The following is a 16848-nucleotide window of genomic DNA, read 5'->3' as shown; positions in this document are numbered from 1 at the left end:
TGTTTAGTATTAATATTTTATTTATTTTTTATTATTACCAGGCTGTGGCAAAAAATTATACAAATTTTTCTATTTCCTTTATTTTATTTTCAGTTTGCAACATGCCTTTACAATAATGTTTAATAATTAATCCGATATTGTTAATAATTTTTTATTTATTAAAAATTATTAAATTACAATTTATATTTATTAGTACAGTTTATTTTATTTGTTCGTTGTATATTTCTGCTATTAAGAAAATATATTAATGTATATAATTATAGTAATAATAATAATAATAATAACTGTAATAGCTAATGTATCCAATACATTAATATACAATACATATTAATGTATTAATATTATAGCATGGTAATATCAGACTAAATTAAATAGCTGGTTTAATCGATAGTAATGACTTAATTTATATTCATGAGTGACTTTATTAGTTTTAAATGTAATAATTTATGACTTTTTATTGACTTAATTTATTTTATAAATATTAAATTTTCTGATATAGGAGATTGGTTTTTAAAACGAAATATAAAGCATAACCGCTCTATGTTGTTAAATATATGGGAAGCTGAAATAATTAATCAAATTGTACGTGTTAATTTCAAATCAATAAACTACATATTTGATAAACATAAAAGCATAAAATTTTATAGGATAATGAAAACGGTTCCGTTACGGAATAAAAATTAAATTTTTTAAAGTATAACTAAATTTTCATAAATCCATAAATTGACTGTTAAATTTGTATTTTTGAGTTTGTGAATATGCTTGTATATGTTGAGGGGAGTTCATAACAGTTACTTTTTAAAAATGGAGGTCAAAAGGCAATATTCTAAATTCTGAATTAGAAATTTCGACGTGATTTGAAAGAGCTATAATTTTAATGAGAGATAAGAGATAATTTTAATGAGTTCATTACTTATTACTCATAAATTGTTATTATCTGTCTGGCTGTTACTTCACTAAATAAAACAAAGGGTTGTTATCCAAGCCGAAAAGATAGTAAAAAGAGTTCTATAGAGTAACATATTTTTTTTTATGTAACATTTTAATAATAAAAATTAAAAGTATTTTAATCATAAGATTTAAATTTTTATTTCTGTTCATTAAAGCTGCTGATGTTTCTTAGGCATTGTGATGCATAATAAAATTTATACAATTAAATACATAAAGCATAGACTATTTTATAAAGAACTTTTTTTTAATAAATAATTTATTATAATTGAGCTATTGTGTACTGTAGTACGTAAGACATCAATGTACAGGGTTATCATAAAAGAATGGTGCGGTTTCAGTAATTCATAGGATGATTGTAGGGAAATTTCTAGGTGTTTTTGGTATCCCTGAAAGCCTCCAACCCAAAAGTTTGTTTATCAGCAATTGTAACCACAACGTCAGTTCTTGTATTGTTGTTGCGGTGAGTTTAGTGAGTTACTATGTTCTCGGATAAAGACAAAGCAAAGTGTTTTTTATTGATACCTGAATTAAAATCCGTAATTTTAGTTCAACGTGCGTTTCGACGTGAATTCGGAAGAGATCCACCACACAAAAATAACATTACATGTTGGTTCAAACAATTCGAAGAAACTGGATCAGTTAAGAAACAGAAATCAAGCGGCAGACCAAGTGTAACAGACGAAACTGTTGAACTAATTAGACAATCGGCAATTAGAAGTCCTGGGAAGTCCATCTCCCGTCGAAGCGTCGAATTAGGTATTCCAAAATCAACAGTTCACAAAGTTTTACATAAAAAACTGAAATTACACGCTTATAAAATCCAGATACTGCAGGAATTGAAACCCGATGATTGTGTAAAACGTTACAACTTCGCTGTTGAAATGTTGGGCAGAATAAGTGAAAACGAATCATTTTTAGATGATATAATTTTTAAAGACGAAGCTACATTCCATGTGAATGGATGTGTTAACAGACACAATTCACGAATATGGGGCTCTGAAAACCCACACGCAATTTTTGAGAAACAACGCGATTCGCCTAAAGTTAATGTTTGGTGTGGTGTGATGAAAAATCGTGTTAGGGCCTTTCTTCTTTGCTGGAAAAACAATTTATGGAGTTGCGTATCTTGACATGTTAACCGATTATTGATTTCCTCAGCTGGATGAACTCGAAAAAAAATTCATCAACTTCATTTTTTACAAGATGGTGCTCCCCCGCACTTCATTGCATTGGTCACGGACGCTTTGAACGAAAAATTTGGAGATCGATGGATAGGCCGGCAAGGACCCATACTTTCGCCTCCAAGGAGTTCAGACCTGACACCTTGCGACTTTTTCTTGTAGAGGTACATCAAAAGCGTTGTTTATAAACAAAAAATTCGCGATCTAAACCACTTAAAAAACAGGATTAATGAAGCAATGACAACCATTAACGAAGAAATGTTAACCAATGTTTGGAAAGAAGTTGAGTATCGTTTGGACATTTGTCGAGCGACTAAGGGCGCACATATTGAAATTGATTAATTATGTAACAAAATGTTTGAGACGACAAATTTGAAAAATAAAAAACATAAACTGTAAGTAATTCTGTTTTAATTTAAACCATGTTCAAAATCGCACCATTCTTTTATGATAACCCTGTATATCCAAGGTGACGCCAATGAACGATAGATTGGGGGTTATTAATATTTATTAAATAGGACCCGATTATATTGAGATACTTCTTAATATTTCTCCTTTCTTAATCAATTGTAAAGTGATAACTACAAAGAAAATCAGAAAATAAGTCTTATTTTCACAGAATAAATACATACTAAACAAAACAGAAATTATCTATTTTGTATTTGTTGGTAAAGTAAATACAATGTTTCTAAACGCTACTTAAGTCATCTACATTAGATAAAAATTATTAATTTTATTATCTAGGTCTCTAAATAATACAGTCATGTCACGCTAGACTAACATTTCTTCAGAAAAAGAGTTAGGAATAGATGCTTAACAATTTTAGAAATTATTCATACTTTTGTATTATTTGGCAATAAAAGGAAAAATAAAATAAATATTCTTTTAAATATTAAAATAAGAGAACATGAAATCTACAGAAGAGTCATTGAGAAAGAATTGTTCCAATATTTAGCACACTATCCCTAAACTGCTATTACTTCCTCCTATTTATACATAATTATATTCGTAATTATAAAAAACATTTTTAGATATATAGCACGAACGTATGAGCGTCGATATTTGCATAACTACCAAGATATGAAAATGCATACATAGAGTTATTTTAACTCGTTAAAATAACAAAGACACGAACTGTAATTGATTGGCTACTTGTTTAATCTAATAAGATTCTTTTTCTTAGAATTAAAGTTCGACAGTTTATTTTATTATACTTCTCTAATTACTTTTTTAAATTATTTTGCTGTATATTGTTGCATTATTCAGCTGTGCAGTTTTATTTTACCCTGATTAATGGTTAATGGTAGTGAAATTCATTGACCTGGTAGAAGTTTTTTAAACATTCAGGAACAAAAAAGTATGAAAAGATCGTGTTACAAATGATCTTACTATGATTAGAGATGTATTATACAATAAAATTAAATATAATAAAAAAAAATAGTTCATTAAATTATACTTGAATCCGCTTTAATATTCGTAAAAAATAGTTCTTATTGTACACTGGTTCTATGCAACTGTTTTTTTTATTTAATTTTCCAGATTTTAATTTTTAAAGAGCTTTTTAAAAAGTAGGTACACGCGATGATAGTCTGTGGCGTATTTCTTAATGTATAATTACATACAGGATGAAGGTTGCTACGAAAGGAAATTTAATTTGTATACATTATCATTTATTATAACTAGAAAAAATGTGTAGAAAATGATTAATTTATTACAATAAAAGTAGCGATGTATTAGATTGCAATCTCGTGAAGTGTAGTTGAAATAATACATAATGCATATTAGAAAGTATGTGTACATTACTACAGTTTTCAAAGTTATGTTTTTGTCTGGAGTATTTTGTTTTACGTCTGACTAACTTAACAACAGTAAGTATTCATTAACTGAACGTTATGTCGTGTTTCTGTAGTTAGTGAGAAGCGTGACCGGAAGAGAGCAGTAGTATAACGTAGGAGCAGGGTTGCACATGGCAAGTTACAGCACGACGAGGCTCGAAGCTGCTTCCCGTAGCTTGTTCGGACCCACTAGCCCACAATTCTCTATTACAAACCCTCTCTAGCTTCTAGCCTGTCCCAGACGCCTACCTCTACCACCCCAACCACCCGTTTGCCCGAAAAGCACCCACCAAACTCATTCTACCTCACTCAGTTTTTCTCTTTCTTTTCCTTCCCCTACCCTCGCAGTAGTTGTACAACATACTTTATGGCTCACCTTAACCCCTTAACTCTTGCGATAAATTTAAAACTGCTTTGTTCACTGCTGTTGGTTGTAATTTTTAGGGGCGTCTTTTTTAATTTGACTTATATTTCTCCGGAGAATGTTCTTAAATGAGGTAAGTTGATTAAAATACTACAGAACATTTCTTACCCCTTTTTTTATTTTTCTTCGCAGTGTTTTTTAGCATACCCACGCAAATTACTAGTTAGTTATGATATCATGAAAGCATTACACTGAATGAACTCATGCCGAGTTATATTCATGTAGTCTGCATTAAATTAACAAAATAATATTAATTACACTGTATTGAGGAAGTGTAATAATAAAAATTAATTACCACTAAAATATTTCCGATAGAAAAAATAATCTTTACTCTTTTAAAAACAAAAAAATAATAAATATAATGTTTTAAAATATAATTAAAGTAATTTATTATTTTAATGACTCATTTAACGTAGGACAAGTACACTTAAAAAAATTATATTTATTTATTTATTTTTAACGGTTAAATTATATTGTTTTTATTATTTTATTATTATACTTGAATTACTTTAGTCTGTGTCATTTGATGTGCAGTTAAGTGAAAATGTTGCAAAGATACATTACGGTATTACTGTCCGCCTGGCTCTAATCCATTGACATTGTGCCAGATTATTTCAAATCTGATTTGATTTCGTCCGTTACATTCTCAGTTAGCTTCTTTTTTTTTTTAACTAGATGTTTCCTCCATATGTTTTTAATAAATGTCATTCGGCTATACACATTACGTATATAGTCATTGCTACGTAACCCATTGGTGGTATCTATTTTTCTTGTGGTACAGTTCTTTCCCCATATATTATATTTAAAATTATATTTTAATTACGTCTACTTTTAATTGAGATGTATGATTATTAACTTATTTCTATTTGTTACTTATCGAAATTTGTTATTTATTTTAATTAATTTAAAAAAAAAATCATATCATTAGACGCTTAAATTAAATTCAAAGAGCTTTAAATTAATTAATTACGAGTCATTTCATCGTTTTATATAGAACTGGTTTTGAAGTATTTCGACAAAATTGTTTTACGTATATCTTAATGTTGTGCAATGTAAATTAAAAATAAAAATCTAAGATGTATGTTAGTTTTTATTTACTCGTATAATTAATATTAATGATACTAATTTTTTTGTATAATGCTGTTATATTTGTGTATTTTCAAAATATGCAAATATTGCTGCTGTTGAACTCTGAGATAACGCTTCCAACGTCAAACTAACGTTTTCGGGGCAGAGAAAATCTATTAGTAAACACTCTTATCATTATTAATTAACTCAAAAAAAAAACTCTTATTCTTTTAGTTCTCTCTGTATATATATTAAATGTACATTGAAAGTAATATCAAAGCCTATTTATGCAGTGCAGAATTTGATAATTATTACAATTAAGAAATTGGAGTGACTTTTTAGCCCAATACATTTTGACAACAAAAATTAATTTTGTATTACAGGTGAAAGTTCAGTAATACCCTACTATAAAAATTCATAATATAGAAAGTTATTAAACTTTCTATTATATTTTTCTTTTTTTTGGAGGGGGTTACATTAGTAACCCCCCCCCCAAAAAAAAAACAGAAAAAAAAAATATATATACATATATATGTACATAAGTCATATATATATATATATATATATATATATATATAAGACTTCAATTCAGCCACATTACTCAGTTGCTGAACTTTTAAATTTTGTTTACTACTGTTAATTAAATACGATTCTGTATTATATGTTCAGAAAAATATTTCTTGATTACGTAAATTATTTTAAGAGAAACAGTTAATCTGTAATAATAATAATAATAAATAATTATTATGATAAGGTGACGTAATATTATTAAAGCTTTATTGTTTTAACAGTTATATAAAACTTCCTTAAATATTTGTAATATTTATTACGATAAATGTTTATATTTTGTAATAAATCATTTTAAGATAAAATCTCTTTATCTTATAATTTTATAAAGCGTACATTTTAGAATGAGTATAAAAATATATTTGTTTAACGTTTTTAAATCATTTTAATAAAAAAAATAATTGAAATAACGTTTACTCAATTCATGGTGGATTTTAATATACAATATTAGGTAATTATTTAAAAACATAATTAAATTTCAAGTTTTCAGATCGATTAATTTTTTTTTATTAAAATATTTATGTTCTAGCAGTATTTTTTGTCCGCTATTTATTTATTTTTTTAACAAATTAAGGGCTTTTATATTAATATGTAAAACATATTTTTATAAAATTTTATTGAACAGTTTTATATTAAAGTGAACCCCTGGAAGTTTTTATATATCTGATAAGAAAGCAGCACTTTGTAAACAATCGCCATATAAATTCTGTTTTACTATAAAATATTTACAGATATAAAAATAATAATAAATTTTTTATCGTTGTTTCCATATTAACAGATCAAACGATATAAAAAAAGGAGAAAATAAATATAAAAAATTATTAAATTTTTAAACCTCTCCATTGTTTTCTACTTGAGTCTGACAAAACTGTTGGAATATGCCACCTATTGTGTTTTTTCCAATCAAAATTTATTAATGTTTACTTATTTAATAAATGATAGGATCTTTTCAAAATGTATTTAAAGAGAAGACATATAGATATCAATAAAATTATTCCCTTGAATTTTTTTTCATAATTTTTTCTGGATGGCTTTATTAAAAACACAATAACGATTAAGCTTATCCATTTTGGTGATTTTTCCAGTGAATATTGAACTGTGGAGAATAGTAAATATTGTCGGAAGCGATTTTTTTTTTTAATCAAAAAAAAATGTTAACTTAAAGCTGTTTGTTTTTACAATTTTTGTAATATTATCCAAATTTCAACGAAAATTTTTCACTAGTTTTTACTTAAAAGAAAATAAAATCATTGAAAGCGTTAAAAATTTTTTTTTTAACTATGAATGTTTATTTGTGTTCGTCTGTAAAATCAATCAGGGCGTTAATATTAGATTGTTATACGGAAAATAGGTTTTTTTTTTACAATAAATAAAATTTATTTTAAATATCTAAAACATAAAAAAAGGTATTTATAGGTAAATGTTGGAATTAATTATTAATTAAAATTCAGTTTTACATACAGTATTCGTTAATTTTTCAAATTAAATAGGATTTTCACTTTTTTGTATAAATATAACATTTGAGATTGAAAGAAAAATAGTTTTCATCAAACTATTTGTAGCAAAAAAAAAAGAAAAATTGATTAATAGATCTCAACGTGACAAGTGAATGTGCTAAATCATACATGAATGGAATAGTTTGTGTGATGAATAGAGGAAACGTTATTTTAATAATTGTTCCGTTATTATAATACATTTTTAATTAAAATTTTTTTAAAGAACAATCTCTGATGAAATAAATTATTTGAAGCAATTATAAACGTTTTTTTAATATATTATTCTGTAATAATTCTTTTAATGGCTAAGTTAAAATAAAATATATTTAAAAAAGCACTATCTTTTTTTTTTTGATTGTATAAGATTAAAATGGTGTAACATAATAAATAAACAGTCCTTTAAGATTAACCTAAAATTACAAAAAAGGGGCCTAAATAGTAAGCATTATTATAATTATTTCAATTGTACTCGGGTGATTAAAAAATAAGTTCCCAACTTTAAAAGCATATAAAAGTTTATTGATGTAACTTACAGATGTACGTAATACCACATATATCCTATTTGAAGTAGATTTTATTCCAGACTGTAGTCAGCATGTCGGACGTTACCTCTGCAGCTGCGGCTTAATTAGCGCGAAAAAATCATAGCGCTCAATAAGCTCACCCGACAAAAACAATACATAAACCTGATCTTTAACGAAACCCGACAAGAAAAAATCTAGCGAGGTCAAATCTGGGAAGCGAGGTAGCCATGTAATTCGACCTTAACGACCAATCTAACGACCTGGGAACCGCCTTCTAGGGGGTTTTGCCTCTTCTTGCTGATAGTAATGGCGTTCATCTTGGTCATCATCGTCCAAGTGAGGAATTAGAACATTTTGAAGCATATTATCCAGATGAACGATACCATTTATGGTTGCCTCCTGGAAGAATAACGAGTCGAAAAGTCTTTGTTTGCTTATGGCAAAAAACATTGACCTTGGCCGAACAACTTTGTCATCATTTGTAATGTTTTGAATTACGGTTGGTTTGTATGGCTTCAAGTGCAATCGTTTACGCACCAATAGTTTGTGGAATGCCAGTCTCGCGTGACGCACGTCGAGTTGATTTCTTCGGACACGTACAAATCTTTCTCTCTGTTGTTCCACAACAGCGTCAGGGACGCGTGGGCGTGTGGTGATTTTGTATGCTTAAAGAACAACTTGCCTCAACGAAAGTTTGGGGCCTAGAGTAAATTGTATGCTTACTAGGAGACTCCCTACCGTACTGTCTACGAAAATTACGTTGAACTGCAGTTGCTGACTGCAGTTTTGCAGTTGCAATCGTGAAACCAAAACACACAGCGACCCCGTCCGCACCACTAAATGTATCCATTTTTAACAACAATGGTGATAGCGCTGGTGGCTGAATTCAGTACTGATGAACTACGCGAGTCAAAACTGGATGTCATTTGCTGCAAAATGATACCTCAACCGAATCTGTAAGCAATCTAAATAAATTTTTATATGCTCTTAAATTTGCGAAGTCCTGTTTGAATCACTTGTCTATGAAATAGGGTATATACAGCACATAGTCGGGCATATTCTTTCACTGTTACTTTGATTTCAACCGTTTGGATTATTTTTTACAAATATGACAACAGAATTAAATTTACATATTTCTTTCTTTGTTCACGTACTGAATCGTTCATTCAATTAATATATATATATATTTATTTTTATTAAGTAATAGATGCGTGCAATTCCAGGATTTTCTTTAAAAAATATTAGTTTTTTTGGTAATTAGATAAGTTATGTTCCCGACATTATTCCTTGTCGCATTCTATTATAATTAATGTGAATCAAATAAGTTTCTAATTATTATTTAATTACTTGTGTTTTTTTTACCACTAATCATGAAAATTTAAATAAATTGCAGGGTTTATACAATACATAGTTAAAAATTAAACAAAAAAAATATTTTAAGTCGCTAATTATTTTAACAAAAACAATAAAAAATAGAATAAACAAAAAAAATTAACATGTTTAAATATATTTCTTTTTTCTAAAGCGATTGTTGTATTGAATTTTTTAAACCATTATAACTGTATATATATGTATATAAAGTTGTATATAAAGTTTAATTACTTTATTATTTGGAAAATCAAATAAAAGTATATAAAGAACTTAAAAAAGAAACATTTTAATTAAACTTAACATTCAAAAAACACTAAACTCTAGGGAATGTTATACTTATTACATGAAAAAGAAAAATATTAAAAAATTGAAAGCTCTAAGGAGGAAGTAATTTTTTCACTTTAAACAGCTGGTTTTTTTTTTTAATCGTATTTTAAGAAGTAGATATAAAAATAAATTTGCTAAGTGTAATCTGAACCTTTTGAAGTATTTTGAAATAAACTTAATTTTAACGCATTTACAATTGTAAAAACTTCCGTTTTATTGATGGATTTAAAAAAAAATCTTAAGATTTTTTTGATCATTTTTACATGAAGATGGTAGTATTAATGATTAAGGAAATTATGTTTAGCCTAAGAGTATACCTAAAAAAAAAGAAAAAAAAAGTATAACAATTAACGTAAAAAGAATATAATTATTAAAATATGTAAAACTAGTATATATATTTTTTTATTGTTTTATAAAAGAAGCAGAATTAATTAATTTAAACATTATTATATAAATGTTAATATTTAACATGTTTGGCTGCATATTTTAATAATTTACCTCTCTATTTATTATTTAATTTCATAAACATTTCCAACATCAGTTTAATTTTAGAATACTACTGAGTTCCGGTTAGGGATAATTAATATTAATAAAAATATCTTACTCACATATCTGATTATTTTATGAGTTTAATTTATATTACCCTTCTGTCTATGTAATATATTGACTTTTTATTATACATAATGCATTTATAATTTACAGTAAGCAAATATTTTTAAATTATCTTTCAATAGATATGTCAGAGTTTCTGTACAGTTTATACTAATTAAAATAAATTCGTATTTTAATTAATATTAACTTAATTAAAAATAATAATTATTTATTTTTCAAAGTTGAATAAAAGTAATTATGATTGGATACTGTCTTTTTGGTGCTGCCAAGATAATACAATAGGATGTATTACAATTTAAATCATTTTTATAAGAAAATTGTATGACTAGGAAATCAAAGGAAAAACAGTAAAATTAAGATATATTACATTAAAAAAAGCCTGCAGTTTAATTGCATTAGTATTTATTACATTAATTTAAGAAATATTGATAGACAAATAATTAAATCTCCTTTATTTTATCTCTCACATTTTGCCTTGTTTAATTCTTTATGAAATTCTAAGCTCGGTAGGATAGCTCCGAACAAAAATACTCCACTGTTGTTTTAATCGTATCTTAATCGACGTACGAATGCATTTTTTTCTCTCTAAGCTTCCATTCCCATCCCGAGCTCCGAATTTCCCTTTGGTAAGGCAAATTAAACCAGCATTCAACCTCGTTTTTATTTTTTCGATAGTTTTTAACGAGTTTAATCGGTATTTTGTTTTTATTTTTATTACTATTTTACTTACATATTAGTTTTTTCCGTAAATATGGTTATTTCGCTAAAATCACCATAATTTATTGTCCTTATACAATAATACAATAATGATATACCTACTGAAATGGATCTCAATATAGTGCACGAGAGATAAAACTGTATGATCTAATAACTTTAAACGACAATGTGTCAATAAATGTGTAATCATATTATTGTAAAATGTTGAAAATGTGTTTATTCCGAACATAAATATTCTGTTTGTCAGAGGCATTTCAAATTATTCTTTATTCTTTCTACTGTATAAGTATCATAAGTAATATAAGTATCATTGCATTACATACTATAAAAAATACAAAAGCCATTGTGTAAGACTGATAATAAAAAATACATCTTTTTAGTTCCTAATGATAATAAATTAAGGAATACAATAGCAAGATAAATTATAAATTTAATGGAACGTCACGCGTCTGTTTATTAATAACGCTAGTTCATTACCGTTTATGTTTAATTTTGTTTTTATGATTGTAATCAATGGAAAAATTTTAACCTAAATATTTTTAAACTGGGATACCGAAAATAATTTTAAAATGTTCAAATTTTTATTAATTTATTAAAAAAAATTGATTTTTAGACTAACTACTTAGCTTTAAGAACTCATATTGTACGATTCTACTTAGGAACAATGTTAACGAGTTTCAATGTTCCTAAGTTCAGTATTTTACATGGAAAACAGTGTTCTTCACTGTAGAAATTTGTATATAAAAAGAAAAATTCTATTAATATATGGTAAATATATTTAATATTTTATTAAAAAAAAAAACTGAAAAAAAAATTAATGTTAGGAAATTTTTATTTATTAAGCAGAATAATATAAAATAACAACATAAATTATAAAGACGAAGTTGTCCATCTATTTCAATGTTTCTCATCTTGTGTTTCGAGATTGAAAGGAGATCTTCAGAAAATCTTTTTTTCATTAAACTTTATTATGTTGCTCACACCTGGGATATTTATTGTATATATTTCAGGTTCAGGAGGCCCATGGTTTAAGTCCCCAATGAACTCATATCATTGGCGTCTCAAATACGTCTGTTTGTTCCGGTTTGTCCTGAAAAAAGATTGAATGAAAACTCCCCGTCCAGAATCAGGATATTTTCTTCCTTCTATCGAAGAAGATCTTATCGAGCAGTCTTGTGATTCGACGTTCAAAATATTGTTTCATTATGTTTATTTAGTAAGTTACTGCTGAAAAAAAAAAAAAAAAAAAAAAAAAAAAAAAAAAAAAAAAAAGCTGTGGTTACTAAAGATGCTTTATGATTACATCATTTAAAACTATTTAACTGAAAGCAGACTTATTTTTTTTTTTTAAAAAAAGGAAATGTTAATCAATGTTATCAATTTGTATCTTATTTACATGGCTCTTTGCTCAGCACAAAAAAAAATTATGGTTAATGTAAATAAATAAACACTGCTCTATTATTACATATTTATTTAATTTGCTAGCTGTTAAAGCTTAATAAAATCAACGATTTTATGGTATTGCTTCCTGTAACTAATTTCCGTTTTCATAACCCTAATTCATTTCTTTTTTGAGGGCTTGATCATTGACTTTTTCCGACTTTCCTATCCTTTTTTCGGTCGTTCTTTATCCCTAATTCAAATATAATTCAAATCGGTACACTTTAACACTCTTTTATCTTTCTGATAAAAGAAATACCTACGAATAAGTAGGTATAAGAATACGAATAGATAGGTATAGGATAGAGTAGGTATATAGGTGTGAGTAGGTAGGTACATAATCGTAGATGTAAGAATACCTGCGCTCTATTCTTCAAATTGTTCTTTCTATCAGGCTCTAAAACCAATTTTTTCTGTAATTTCTTGTTTGAACATTATTTGAATTAATTAATAAAATATAAATATAGTTAATAAAGATTCATTATTGTAATCTAACATTAATAAATTATCTCAATAAAAATTATATGTGGAATAGTTTTATTTTAAAATTAAAATAAATTAAAAAATGAATAAGTTAAAATATATGTTTTTTAGTGACGGGTATGTCAAGAAATTTTCTTTTTTAATTTAGAAATTTTGAATTTCGAAACGGGTTTCGACACCGGGTAAAAATATACCACCTTCAGAATTATAAACATTTAGATCAATGTATATTAAGTATTGTTTTATCCTAGACACTACCACAAAAGTTAGGAACAGATTGTGTAACAAATTCTATCAATGATTAAATAAGATTAAAAGTATATTTAAAAAAATAATAATAACACCGATAAAATGCGTAGTAGTGTGTTAAAAATCATGTAAATCACAATAGTATTTTTTTTATATTTATTCAGTTAAAAATTTGGTAACATATTAAACTTTTTACTGGCATGTAGGAAGGATTCTTTGCAGTTAAGAAGTTCTGTGGCTAAAAATTACGAAGATCGGACTGTATTATAATACGTCTACTTTATTTTTCTCTACTTTATGATTAATTCATCATATAAGCTCAAAACTTAGGTGTGGAATTATTGAGTTAAAACTTTTTTACGTATGAAAAATTTTAGTAGTATGCTTGATTAGGATTTGAATCCTGGACTTGTCGAATGAAAGCAGTCTTTCATCCGGCATGATAGCGTTTCAGTAAACGCTATCATCCATCACGATGATCAGCGCAGTGCATAGCGTTTCTTTTAAGAAAACATCATAAAAAATTCAGTTTTTAGAACATGGCATGTTTGGTATACTAACTATTATATATAATTTTAAAAACATCTTACCAAATTCCAATTTGATTCCCTCGAGCGCTTTCGGCTATTCTGCCATCTTCAAGAGAAATATAATTATGATTAAAATTATAAAATTACTATAATTGAATTATATATAAATAAAACAATTGATCGTCATTTTATTATTTGTCAGAAGTTAAAGTATTCAGTGTAATTGACTACGTCCGTTTTGTAATAGTTTCTCAATTGTTATCTTATAAGTTAATATCTAATAGTTTTAAGTGAGAAACTATTACAATACGGACGTAGTCACTTAGACTGATGAATTTAATAAAAAATGATGAATTGTTTTATATATATACATATATATATAATTTAAACATGTAGGATTATAATTTTATATATGTTAATCATAATTATACTCCTCTTGAAGATGGCAGAATAGCCGAAAGCGCTGGAGGAAATCAAATGGAATTCGGTAAGCTGTTTTTAAAATTATATATTATAAAAATTGTTTAAAAGAAATAATTAAGTAAGAATTTTTATCCTTTTAAAAGTATTCTCTGCATGAATCTATTTTGCCTAAATTATATGTGCTTCTTAAAAGATATTAAAATTCTCTAGTAATAAAATTACTCTCACCTCAAATAATTCTATGATTAGTAAAATAACAATGCACGATTTGAGTATTGTTGATATAAACTAGTGTTGAAAGTATTAATATTTTTTTCAACAGTATATAAATTTTAAAATACAAAATTTTTCATTCTTTATTAAAAACAGTTAGAAATTATTATTTAAATAAATAAAATGAGTTAAGTATTATTAGGTATTTATCGATTTTTTTTTAATCCTGACATGGGTTAAGATAAGATGGTTTCTTACTTTTTTTTACGGGGGTGCTCTGAATGTTAACTTTTCTGGATAAAATAAAAGAAATGTCGAAAAAGGATGCAGACGAGAAATCAGAATATCCCAACAGATTGCTTATTGTGTGATTTTATTAGATTAACATACTAAATTTATTATCACAAATGAATAATTGAATAATTATTCCTCAAAAGCTACAATGTATTATGCATTACTTTACGATATTATTACAGTATATAGCGATGTATATTGATAAGACTGTTTTGTAAATGATAATGAATACCAGATTTTAGGTATCTGGTTTCTCATCGGAAGAAGTAAATTAAGTCGACCTGTCTGTAACAGTAGAATAGGGCAGTGTACAGTAATAGCGAGAGGGTGGTCGATGTAGAAGGAGATGGATGAGGCAGAAGCGGTTGCACGAGGCCGGGAGGCCGAAATATTGATTAATTAAGAGGGGGTTTGCGGTTCCTCGAAGAAGGAAACCGACTCTAATACTGACAACCGTGACTAGTATTAGGCTAGTTAATGCTTTAGATTTTATATCGAATATATAGTGTACGATATATATCGAATAGTAGTGGTCATCACTAAATACAGCCCGCTAAGCAACCGGTTCACAAGAATCAATCTCCTGATGCAAGATAATCAATGTAATGAACCCGCGATATTACGGTACGAATTTCTACGATGTTAAACGAACATTACCGAGTCGCTTGGACGTGGCGGTGTAGCTTGCCAGTTGCTGGTTGAACGCCGAACTGTACGTTAATAAATTCGCGGCTAAATTTAAAACCGGTCGTGTTGTGTGCGTGGTATATTTTTCTCGTATAATTATATTGTTAATTATTACTTAATTAAATATATGAATTTATAAAAGATATGATAAATTTAAATAATTTATTTAATAACATAATTACAATATATTATCAACATCGTTTTTTGTAACGTTTAAATCGCGTAGTTTTATTATCGTAATTAAAAAAAAATTATATAAATTGTAAAAATATTTAAAATAATATTTGTGATTTTATAATATATTATTATTTTAATAATAATAATAAGATAAATTAATAATCGAGTTAAGGATATAAGCTCAGTTATCATTGGATTTATAGGAAGATTTGTTGCCATGTGATTTAGTGAATGGTTCAATTAAAATATATCTTCGTATAAACAACTGGTTAGTATTAATTTTATCTTTAAAAAAATATATATATATACACATATATATTTCATTATTATTAATGTACATATATATATATTTTTATATATTAATGATATTAAACGATTCATATGCAAATAAGTGTTTTACTTAAAAATATTTTCATTGAAACACTAGACACATAAAGATTTTGTGTATTTGCGAAAACGTGATTTAGCGTTATGATTAAAAATATATGATTAAAAATCATATATCTTATCAATAGATAATAACGATTTTAAAACAGTATTTAAATTAATATTAATAATTTTAATTTAAGTTTTAACATTATTATTATTATATATTATGTTGAATTTTTTTAATTAGTGTATATTTATTGTTATATTATTTTTTATGTACTTGTATCTTATTTCTTATTATTGTTTTTATAGTTTTAATTACAATTTCTTTTTGACATTTTTGCTAGAAACATTGCATTATTGAAGAATTTAAACATGGTTTTGGTTTATTTTTTTAGAATCTTTATAATAAAGAAAAAAGGAATATTTCATTTGAAAATATAGAATTGATGACAGAAAGAGGGAGTTTTTTCTCAACGTTTCATTTTTTTTTACGGTATTTACTTTTTATTCCAGAACTGATGTGATATTAATAGATTACAGTTTTCTATTATTTAACAGCTTTTATTGTAGTTATAAATTGATATTAGATCTGTTTGTAGATTACGTTTATAGTTGGTTTTTATTTTATTATTTCAATTTACGAAAAAATGGAAATTTAATTTTAATTATAATTTTCTTTTGTTCAATGAAATAATTATATTTGCTTTTCCCATTATCGTTTAGAATTTTCTCTCTACGTTTACAAATACAAATCGTAAAAAATTAAAACTGTTTTGTTTATTTTATATATTAATTAAAGAATTGAATTAAATTTACCATTTATCAGTTTTTTGTGTTTTTTTTTTTTTTTTAATTTAAACGAGTAGGTTTATAACTTTATCACAGATTATATTTGTATAAGTAATTT

The 16848-nt window shown here is 26.3% G+C and overlaps 1 protein-coding gene across 21 annotated transcripts in view; it reads left to right on the top strand.

Annotated features, from left to right (window-relative positions):
• Positions 1-16848, top strand: part of LOC142325978 (CUGBP Elav-like family member 1) — a 1952897-nt gene that overhangs the window by 701321 nt on the left and 1234728 nt on the right. The window contains exon 1 of one of the 21 annotated variants that reach the window (XM_075367973.1): positions 15443-15837. The exons of the other annotated variants lie outside the window; for them this stretch is intronic. The gene's annotated coding sequence lies outside the window, so the exon portion shown is untranslated. Of the gene's footprint in view, positions 1-15442; positions 15838-16848 lie in introns of those variants that run through there. 21 annotated transcript variants of the gene reach the window in all.

The sequence above is a fragment of the Lycorma delicatula genome, chromosome 6 (genome assembly GCF_047948215.1).
Source record: "Lycorma delicatula isolate Av1 chromosome 6, ASM4794821v1, whole genome shotgun sequence".
In the NCBI taxonomy this organism is placed as follows: Eukaryota; Metazoa; Arthropoda; class Insecta; order Hemiptera; family Fulgoridae; genus Lycorma; species Lycorma delicatula.
This window is presented reverse-complemented; position numbering and strand designations above follow the sequence as displayed.